Source organism: Orbicella franksi, chromosome 8 (genome assembly GCF_964199315.1).
Source record: "Orbicella franksi chromosome 8, jaOrbFran1.1, whole genome shotgun sequence".
Classification (NCBI taxonomy): Eukaryota; Metazoa; Cnidaria; class Anthozoa; order Scleractinia; family Merulinidae; genus Orbicella; species Orbicella franksi.
In genome coordinates, this window is record NC_138152.1 from 10,514,278 (window position 1) to 10,525,730 (window position 11,453).

Below are 11,453 nucleotides of genomic sequence, written 5' to 3' on the forward strand. Positions count from 1 at the left end.
CCTCTTTTGTGCCATCTCCTCTCCCCAGGCATAAATACTGAATGGTCCCTTATTGTTTGGTATACAGACGAGCCTTCTCGAGGAGGCAGACCTTTAACAAGGACGACTGTGACAGATTACATTGCCTACCGGAAACAACAAATGACTTCCGTCAATGTTCTGCGCATGTCAGTGATGTTCGCTAACCGTCGTCCACTCCGCACCGACCGGAAATGAAATTACCATTCAGTGCGTGGTTACCAAGGGTTAAGCTTTTACTTCGCAAATTTTACATGTGGTAGTCTGTTGTTGGTTTGCCTGCAGACCAAGAGTGACATAATAACATGTATACAGTCGAACCTCCGGTTGCGACCACCTCTCGTAAGCGACCAGCTTTCCAAAATATCAAAAGTCATATCACTAAATTTGGAACCTCTTGTAAGCGACCACCTCTCGTAAGCGACCGCGACCTCTTTTAGAGCTAAAAAATGAAATTTTCTTTCGTTTTTGACCTCCAGTGACCAACAGATTATAGAGCGAAAATTGGACAACAAGATGTTGTAACATCATCGCATTGCTGGGTAGTACAAGAGATGAAAATTTTCCCAACAGAAAGTACCGGTTTTTTTCTCGAAATTGACTTTTCACATGACATTTAAAACATGGGAAAGTCTCTTCAGTTACCATATGCTAATGAGGCCAAATTTTGACCGGAATTTGCCAAAGGAAAAGCATGAATTTGAATTCAGTCGTTTGAACGGCGTTTAATTAATTAATTAATTAATTAATTAATTATAACAATCGCACGCACGAACGCCTGTAAATTATAATGTTCGACATCCTAACTTTTGTCAAAACGTTAACAAAACCGTCGAATTTATTAAGCTAACAGTCGAAGTCGCAATAACGTCCTGATATAGATATGTGTTCAACATTCAGGCTAACTTTATCACGAACCAACTTGAACAAAAAACTTATTACGAGGAAAACAACGAAATCAATGTTTCATTCGCAATAAAGTACCAAAACAAAGATAGAGAACATGGAAAATGTCGTCGAATTTCCAAAATTTTAACTGAGTGATTGTTAAAAACATGAGTTTGGAGCGTTTCGTTCCTTGGAATATAACATTCACCCAGGCATGCAAGAAGAAATTCTTTCCTGTAAGCTTAGTTGACAAACCCGGTAGAAATATTTTGTTCGCATAACAATTGCGTAATAATTTAAACAGGAAGTCGTTATAGTAAGAGCAGGAGGGATCAGACTGCCATGAGCAGTAATTACTCTGAAAGACAGAGACGAAACACGTCATCTCTTATTACGGTACAAGCAAATATATGAAAGTTCATATATTTGAACTGCGGAGAATGATATGAAGATATGATTGATCATCGCAGTTATGCACTTAACTTAAGCAGTAATAAGATTAAAACCTGAAAAAAACTTCAGGCCTGAACGGGATTCGAACCCATGACGATACCGGCGCAGTGCAACGAAATTAAAGTTAAAATTTTCAATAAAGTACAAAAATAAAAGTAGTGAACATGGAAAATGCTATGGAAATTCAAGAAATTGAAGGTTTTTTACTGAGTGATTGTTAAAAACATGAGTTTGGAACGATCTTTCATCCGAATAAAACATTCACTCATAAACAAGCGCAAGAAAAAAAAAAAAAAAAAAAAAAGATAAAGAGCCTAAGAAGGAATTTCTTCCCGTAAGCTTAGTTGATAAACCCACAGATAGAAATATTTTGTTCACATGATAGGTGCGTAATTTAAACAGGAAGTCTTTGTAAGAGTAGAAGGAATCAAACTGACATGAGTAGAAATAGCTTTGAATGACAGAGACAAAACACGCCGGTGTTGACTTCTGATTAGCTGTTATTTCGACTTCACATTGCAGGCTGGTGCTAGCTGAATACCTTCTTCTATAAGACTTGAGGACTGAAGACGTTCGTTCCGGTGTGGAAATGAATGTTTCTACTCTCCTCATTTTTGTGTCATCGATTTCAATAATGCTTCATCCAACGCAAGCGGAGGCTGAGTTCGAAAATGTCCTGACATTTTAATTGATAGCCTTGAAATCCCGTTTTATACCCTCCTACTTTGTGTATCCTAAAATCCACTTGCCTGGGCTGGAATCCTAAACTCTGCGTCATAATCAGGTTGAATTGTTGTTGGTTCTTCTCTTCAACCTCTTCTTCTCGTTCATGTTTTCTTCCGGGTACTCCTATTTTCTTATCTTCATGAAAACCGACATCATGATTTTAAAATTCTAATTTGACCAAGAATCCGAGTTTGTCTAGGTTTGTCTGTAAACACCCTCAATATTTTCAGTTCGAATCCGCAAAAATCGCGCAAAATTTTTCATGATAAATTTTTCTCAGGTAAAATTGAGACGATATTTCATTAATCACTGACAAAAACGGAGAAAAATGCGTTTTAGGGGTAACATTTTTATCACCTGTCTGTCTCTTTTGCGAAAGTAATTTCGGTCCTTAATTGATGATGCGCGAAAAGTTTAAAAGATAAGACCCATGCAAAAATATAAATGTACTTATTTGATTCAATAGTCTTCTTGATAATGATGATAATGAAGGAATTAATCAAGAGACTATCATCCAGATCACAGTCTTTTGTGATAATTTGGGAAGCTAATCTTCTAAAAGTTGCAGTTCAGTCATTTTTGTCTTCTTTGTCTTTCGTAGAAACTTTGTTTATTTAGTACTCTTTGGTATTTTAAAGGATAGTTTTAATGTCAAAATACTGTAAGATAAAGAAAACCATTTTCATGGAGATTTCAAGTTCTTGATGCATAGCTAAGTTTTGCAGAAATAATATTTGAATAAATTTACCGAAACTGATTTGTAATTTGTCTCACAATTTTGTTGCGCATCGACGAAGCAATTTGCACAAGGCGTTTTCTAGTGTAACACTCCCTGAAATGGACGTGTCTCGCACGTTTTCGTTACGGCAATGCGGGGCATGTTTATAACCCACTGTAACAGCGCCTTTTGACACGATTGCCGATGCATAATTCTTTACAAAAGTTGGTACGAGAAATTGCTACACGCATTTATCTCATAGCATCACTACTTTCTTTAAAATGACTCTCAGTCAACGCATAAATAGAGACGAAGATGAAGGAATCTCAAAACCAGCTATTTTCTCACTACATGGGAAAAGGGATCTGTAAAATGTGTGTTTAGCCTGTATTTTATCGCCTAAAAAAGGATGATGCTGCATTTTTCGTTGATATAATCGGCAAGGTAGTTAATTTGACACCCATTGCTTTGCATTTTGTGTGATCTTTGAGGACAGATCTTTCAAAAATCTTCGAAGGGCAGGAAAAGTTGGAGTTCAAACGGCAAATAATCGAAATGCGGGCTTTCTTGTTGTAGTCGTAACAAACATCTCCTACTATATTTAATTAATGCTCTTGTTAAAAAACATATTATCTGAATTTAATCGTAAACATAAATATGAACTTATGCCCATGGGTTGTGTCACAGCTGTTTCGGTTCAGTCTTCTGTTGTAAAGGTCATTATCCTTTGAATTCTGGAGTCAAAAAATAAAAACGACTTCCGTGCGTGCTCCAAACGACTCGACAAATAATAAAGGGAGTTATTGCCAGTAACAGGTGGATTTAAAATAGCTCATTTTCTCCACCGTATGAAATTAGCGTATGTCATAATTGCCTTAAAACCGCTCAATTAAGTCAAATTATGCGGAAAACATCTTTGCTGTTTATGTATGTTGCGGTATAAAGGCCAGTATGCAGTTTTCTCTTGAGCGAGGGAACTCCAGTGTTTTCGTCTTTTCTTTCTTTTTGTGTATTTGTTGAACTTTTTTTGTTTTCTTTTTGTCTAAGTGAGCGATATCTTGGATTCAGTGAGTTGAAGAAAGCAAACAAAAAGTTAAGGGGATGCGTAAATAAATTTAACCAGCTCTTTTCCAGCAAAAACATCAGCGTTACAGGTTATTAATACAACAGAGCATACCTAAAAACGTAGTAGATGTTTTCTTTGCACGCTACGCTGGAAAAATTTGGAAAACGCAACCGGTCATTTTGGACGATTAAACCTTAGAAAGATAGCCGTGTTTTCAAATTTCTCCATTGTAGTGTGGACGCAGCCTGAGTTTTTCATCTCTTTTTCTCACAACATGAAGTAAATTTCAATGATTCCCCCAGTAGCCGCTCCCTAGATAGAGAGCGTTAGTGAGAGTAGGGAATTCAAGAAAATCACGACGGCAACGGCAACGGAAACGTCACTGAACAAAAGGTTTAATGAGCAAAACAATAGCTGTGCGAGTGCATTATAATTCTTGGTACATTTCCTTGCCGTCCTCTGCAAAACAACGACGTGAAATGACCGATTTTTGCGTGGTCTGGAGAACGTGAACCACAATGACTAATTTTTTAAATTTCTATTTCAAATTTCTCGTTGCGTTCCAGATTTAGTTTCGTGATAGTTTTGACAATGATAAACAAAGTAAATGACTCTAGAGTATTGCGAGATTCATAGGTAAAATATCAACACATTTTTTTTGAAATCGACGTTGCCCTCGGCGGCGACGCCGTCGTGGTTTCTTAAACCCCCTGTAGGAGAATCTTTGTTTACAATATTTGCCTCATTACCATAAGCGATACAGTTTCTGATGGAGCTAAAAAGAGATTAATACTGAATATTGAAAGGGCACAGCACGATAACCTGTCCCAAGGAATTTGAGCGCGATGTATTGGATACTTTTTGTGCGACGAGGGTTTAAAAGCTCAAAATTTTGCAAAGAATGTATGAGTTCATTAGCGCTTTTGCCACACAGAAATTTTGATGTTTTTGAAAGCCAATTTCTCCTCGAATATTACACCCAAAGAGCCAAAAATTACACCACTTAATAAGATTCACAAGCTCTTTAAGTTTTTCTAGCAAAATCGTGTCTAGCATGATGCCTTCTATGCCCAAAGTCGTATGTTAATGAGGAAAAATGTAAACAATGACGTCAGCAAAGATTCGCCTGTTGTCTAACGGAAGCAGCCCCTCCATTCTGTTTGAGATATTCTAGATTCTTTTGGTGTTTCTATTTGATTATCTCGTTGTTTGTATAGGCCTAGAATTCGACGAATACGTTTCAAGTAAAGACTATTACCTGGTTCAAAATTATTTTATAGCTTTTTAAAATTTATATCAAGATTGTCTACCTGATTGCTCACAAGCAAGAGCCGACGGTATAATTAATGGTGGCATGTTGTGTCGCGGCAATTCAGAGCTATTTCTGCTCATTGACACTCAGCTATAGAAGAGCGAGATGCTCGCTTGCATCTAACAGTTAACTTTTTTTATGTAAGCTTCAAAAAATATATCATGCAAGACTAAATATTTTTCTCTCCATTTGACAGTTTCAGAGGCTGGCATAAGTGTGGCCATCACGGTGCTTCTGATGTCTCAGATGTTTTATAAACTGGACGCTCAGCAGTGTATAATTCGAGGCGAATATTCCATCCGCGGCATGATGTTAAAAGGACATACCTTCATCGAGGAAAAACCGGAATCTGGCTTAATTGTTTAGACAAGTGCGATGATGACGTCAGATGTCAAAGCTTTAACTACGTCATCAGCCAAGGTATATGTGAGTTGAACAACCGCACCAAAGAAGCCAGACCTGAAAATTTTGTTCCGGACAGCGATCGGTTCTATATTAAACGATTCAGGGAAAGAGGTATTGTTCTTCTTTTAATGTTCATCTCTATTTTTTTTTTCTGACGACAGTATTCGCATCTGCTACAAGCGTGCCCAGAATCTCTTTGCATCCCGAGGACTACGAACAAAGCCCGCAGTTTTTCGTCAAGAGAACTTAACAATAGTGGTGTTTAGTAATGACAGAAATGCGCTAAAAAAAAAAAAAACAATGTTCTTGACTTTTCTATTTTTAGTTCTTCTTGGATCCGTTTCCGAGTTGCCAGCTGAGTCGTGCGCCGAGATCAGGGCGAGTGAAGGAGAAGATGCAGTCAGCGGTAATTACTGGTTCGATTCAATTAAACCTGGCGAGGTAGTCCTGGCTCGTTGTGACATGTCTAAACTAGGTAACTAGACGTCCGGGGTTTCACCGCGATTCATTATTTTCAAACCTCTTCCAATAAGCTTAATCTACGCGCTATAAAATGCCTCAACCTCCAGGCTGTTTCTGTGATTAGAAACTTTGTATTCTCCGAAACCGTGAACAAGGCATATTTGCGATGCGTACAACCTTGGCGCTAAATCAATTTTTTACGAACTTTTACATTTAAGTTATTTTACCTTTCTATTAATGTAATCTGACCAGCAGTGTCAGTTTTAATAAACCCTTCCGGCAATAAACGTCCCCATGGCGAAAATAACGTTCAAGACATGGACATGGACTGTTTAATCTATGAGATGCTCTTCATACAGAAGACGCCCAGCTTTAAAACCAAATCGGGCTCAATCCTCGTAAAACTATTTGTTTAGAGTTAAAACAACAAGACAACTTATATCGGTCGTGAAGCCGAGGGCTACAAAGATGGGTTTCAGGTCTGCTATCTTCTCTCAACTAATAATTAACAGTCAACAGGCTCTATCTTCCCCGTGCAACTGACAGCGGGTGGTCAGAACCAGAAGATTCCCACCCAGCAAGAAATTGTCTGTGGAACAGATATATTTCAAGGAGCAGATCCGTTGCCATTCCCGGACTGGATTATGATAATGATGGATATCTGATAAAGATGTTTTGTTTTTCTTTATAAAAAGCAAAGATTTTAAAAGTTACTTAGTTAGTGATCTCTTTTGCCTATTTGCTCCGGGCCGGGCTCCGCCAAATATATCAACAGAAGCTATTGCAGTTTAATCCTTTCAATCTTTTCTTCTAAAACAGATATCGATGACTGCGCAAGTCATCCCTGTAAGAACAACGGGACCTACACAGACGGAGTGAACGGATTCAACTGCAGCTGTGCACCAGGATTTAATGGCACACAATGTGAAACAGGTAACTATAGCCAAAATTTATTTTCCTTCAGATGTTGGGAGTTTTTAATCTCTTTGTATGTCGCTTGCAGTCCTTTTATTTTTTAAACTGCTTGAAAAGGGCAGAGACATATATTTCTGTTGTTGCAAAGTTCTATTGTATGTGACCGATATGTGATAATAGATTTTTGGCCTGGGAAAGCACTTCTGTAAAAACTTGTGAAAACTTTCTGGTTGCGAGGATCAGGACCGGAATCTGTTACAGGGAGATATCTTCAGAGCCGCCAGCAGCACTCAGCACTTAGGTCCAACGATATCATTTTAATCCAAGAACGTTTTACGAAAGGTTTTTAAAAAATCTCAACTAAACATTATCTCATACATTTCAGGAAGCTCGATTAGCTGTAACGAAATTTGTAGTTTTCAACATTAATAACTTTCAAAACAATAAAGGGAGATAACAGTTCAACAAAAAGACTATCACAGGTAGTAATTACAGCTCAGCGCTATTACAGGTATGATCTACAACAAAAATAGCAGGTGTTTGTTACGGTTAATGAATTGGAATTAATAGTAAACTATAACTTAGAAATGCAAAATGAACTAAAACAAATATATCAAAACCGAATATGTAAAATATACTAAGTAATCTGATTTTCTCTCCTCACAGTTGTTATCTTTCTACCTTTTTCCTTTACAACAGATATCGATGACTGTACAAGTCATCCCTGTAAGAATAACGCGACCTGTATAGACCGAGTGAACGCATTCAACTGCAGCTGCGCACCAGGATTTAATGGCACACAATGTGAAACAGGTAGCTATAGCCAAAACTAGTTAATTTTCATTGATATTCTACGGTTTTTAATCTCTTTCTAAGTTGTTTGCAGTGTTGTATCTTTTAACTTAACTTTAACGAATGTGACCGTTATTAACTTTCTGCATTATCACCTTGAAACAGATATCGATGACTGTGCAAGTCATCCCTGTAAGAACAACGGGACCTGTACAGACCGAGTGAACGCATTCAGCTGCAGCTGCGCACCAGGATTTCACGGAACACAATGTGAAGCAGGTAATCGTAACAGATAACATCAGCAACCTTATAGTTCGTGTAAAGAATGAAACAGCAATGTTCACAGATATTTTTGCTTATGCATTTTTGATTAAAGAAGGGCACATTTTTTCCCAAAACTTTCTTTTTTCTCCATAATTCTGACCAATTGACCTATCCAAGTCTCTAAGGAGCGCGAAAGTTTGGGCCGATAAACGATCATATGCATTTTTGGTTATTTTGCAGATATTGTTGTTGTGGGTTCTGTCGTATACCGTAAAATGCCGCGTTAAAGCCCGGGCTCATATAACTTCATAAAGGATTTTGTGTGGGCTTAAAGACGGGAGGGGGGGGGGGGGGGGTGTCTTATATCCCGGGACCATATAAGCGAAATAGAAATGTTGTTTTGGAATGACGAGTTATAACGTATCTGAGCGACAGCATTACATTTAGAACCATTACATTTATAATACATTTATTGTGAATCACAGTAAACGGAAAATACGTTTCCAAAACATTTATAAAACACTAGTGTGACTGGAGCAACTGGAAAGGAACAGAACGTTATCTGATTTATACATTAGACGGGCTCGTAAATAATAAAACAGCAATGTTAATAAACGATTGGGAGCCAATCAAAAGGTGTATTTCGTAAAAATTGACAGCCACTGGAAAAGGGAAAACAAAGAGAAAGTCGTCTTTGACTATTATTGCCACGAGGAAACCGAGAGATAAACCTGTTTTACGAGTTACTGTGAAACTTTCATCCTTTTTAATTTTCCAGCAGAACTGTTTTAATTCCTTCTTTACAGCATATTTCCTTGAAAAAGTTTGCCTATGAGCGGACACACGACCCAAAGTTAAACGTACTAAACACACTAGGGCGTGTAGTTCGTTGGTCATAGCCTCCAATCTCGTGAAGGGGGACAGGTGGGGAATTGACCGGGTGGGTATGGCTTCAGGACCGATTTCACACCATCTGTGGCCAGGTGGAGGCGAAATGATGCGAAAAGTTACTTGAAATTGAAGAAAAATATTTTACATAGACGAATGAGCGAATTCAAGTGCAGCTGCGCATTAGATTTTACTGGAACACTGTGAATGAGATAATCGCTGTAGATAACAGCAGGTAATACCATATGTAAGTAATCGGGCTGAAACGCCTACAATCGATCGACAGATGGCAGTATTTTGTGGTTGATATCACTGAAAGTTTCCCGTTAGCCAGCCACACGATTACTCTAATAAAATGTATTTGCTAAAGGTGTTTCTATATGCTGTGTAATCATTTTAGAAATGTAAAAACTTTGGAGTGGATTTAAGGCGCCAATTCTACTTATTTTCCTTCGTAACAAGGTTCTCTGGAGGTTTTTCTGATAATTTTTTTTGCTTGTTTCATGTGTAAAGAAGTTTATTTCCACCAGAATTCCCTTTTATGCTCGTAATGGAACACTTAACCGTACATTGTCACATTGAAATAGTAACACTTAGATCCCTTTCTTTTTAGACATCGACGAGTGCACAGCACAGGTCGACCCATGTAATGCTGTTGGAAACTCTGAGTGTAAGAATACGAATGGATCGTACTACTGCCAGTGCAAAGATGGATTTATAAAGAACGGTGCTATTTGTGAAGGTACAACACAGTGTTATCATTAGTAGGGATATCTTCTATTCTGTTTTAATTAGCTACAGTTAAAAACTTTATTTGTCGTTATGTAAGGACGGTTTGCCACATTTAAGAATCTTATTTTACAAGTAGGCATGTATCAGGAAAAAATAAGAAATAATCCATATGAAGTTAGAATCCACTACATAGTTGGTTAAAGTATCCCACATGGTATTCCTCCAGCGGTTTATCCAATGCCAGAGAGTAAACATGCCTTAGTGGAGAAACACTGGCGCTGATTGCGATGTTCTTGCACCTAGAGCCGATATATATCATCGCCTGAAGAACAAATTTATTCAGCTATGGCTTACTTACAGGTTACGCAACAACATTTGAACTGGAAATTTCAAATGTAAATATGAAGATTTTCTCGTATAAACAGACAAAAAGGTGGTAATTAATACCTATTGTAGAAGCTATATTTCGGTGGCGAGATCTTTTTACAACCTTGTTCTCAGGAAAAATGGAAACAAAGACAAATCATATAGAAATGTTTGTGCATGACCGGATGTAATAAAGTGATGTAAAATTGAACAAAATATATGAAGTGACTGTATTCAAACTACAAGTAACTCCCAACGACACAGCACGACAGAGGTATCTACGGATCAGGGGAGGGTTATTTACGTATTACTTTGTTTGTTTTTTTTTTTAGTTGACATATGTAAGAACTACTGAAATCTGACAGACGCGGAAAGAAGATATGACTGCGCAACAGAAGACGACATATGTCAAATGCCTTCTGTGTTTATCACATATTTATTTTACACATTTGTGTATTTCTTTTAGTTGATGTATGTCACTGGCAAAATTACCAAAATCTGACAGATGCAGAAAGAAAATATGACTACGTAGCAGTAAACCCCAAATGTGACTACACACTCAATGGCTGATATCGCTTCCAAGGAGCTGCAGGCACAAAAATGGTGACCATATGTCCACCGATGAACCGTTGTGATGCAATCTTTCCTGCCTGGTTGAGTGGTGATCATCCTACAGTGGCTGAGGGTAAAGTCACAAGAAACGTCTGCATTAATAAGTTTGCCTGTTGTGCGATTTCATTCCTCATTCAATTAAAGAATTGCGGCTCCTATTATATCTACAAATTATCAAACCCGGGGGATTGTCCTGCCCGATATTGCAGTACTGACTAATCCGGTCATAGCATATGTATGTTTCAGTTAGCTTCAGTTGAATAGTAGTGGCAAGAGACTTAGATCATTGTCTCTTTTAGTGCCAAGCGGGATATTACTTCCCGACATGATTACCTACAGTAAAATTTAACCATGGCCTGGTTGTTCAAAGCATGACCAAGGTGGCCCAAAATTAGTGTTACCCATTTATAAACTTCAGCCATTTTTTTCTCTCAGCTTTTGACGACGGTTTACAAGCTCTAAGACCTCTAAAAATAAGCAAAGAAAATACTTTACCCACGAAAGAAAACTTTAAACCTCCATCAACTCTTAAACCTGTATTACGAATAACCTGACCACTATAAAGAAACAAAATGCGCATTGAGTTTCAGGCGTTTCTCGGGAGAAAACTTGACGGCGTGACATAAGACGGCTGTTTTCTTTTTTTTTTTTTTTAGGCAAGACACTGTAACGCTTCACTGTAACGTATTAAAATGTATGCGCCCAAGATGGCTGCAACACGCTTCCTTGCTCCTGTAATTTTTTCGATTTTTATTTGTTTTTCATTTGATGTTTGTTTGCCTGGCATCAATTTTCGTTTTTCTAAAGACACTCCTATCTTATCTTCGAAGTTTTAT

At 37.8% G+C, this 11,453-nt stretch overlaps 1 pseudogene; it reads left to right on the forward strand.

Annotated features, from left to right (window-relative positions):
• Positions 1-1,948: 1,948 nt before the first annotated feature.
• LOC145494158 (uncharacterized) lies at positions 1,949-10,575 on the forward strand (annotated as a pseudogene).
• Positions 10,576-11,453: the final 878 nt, after the last annotated feature.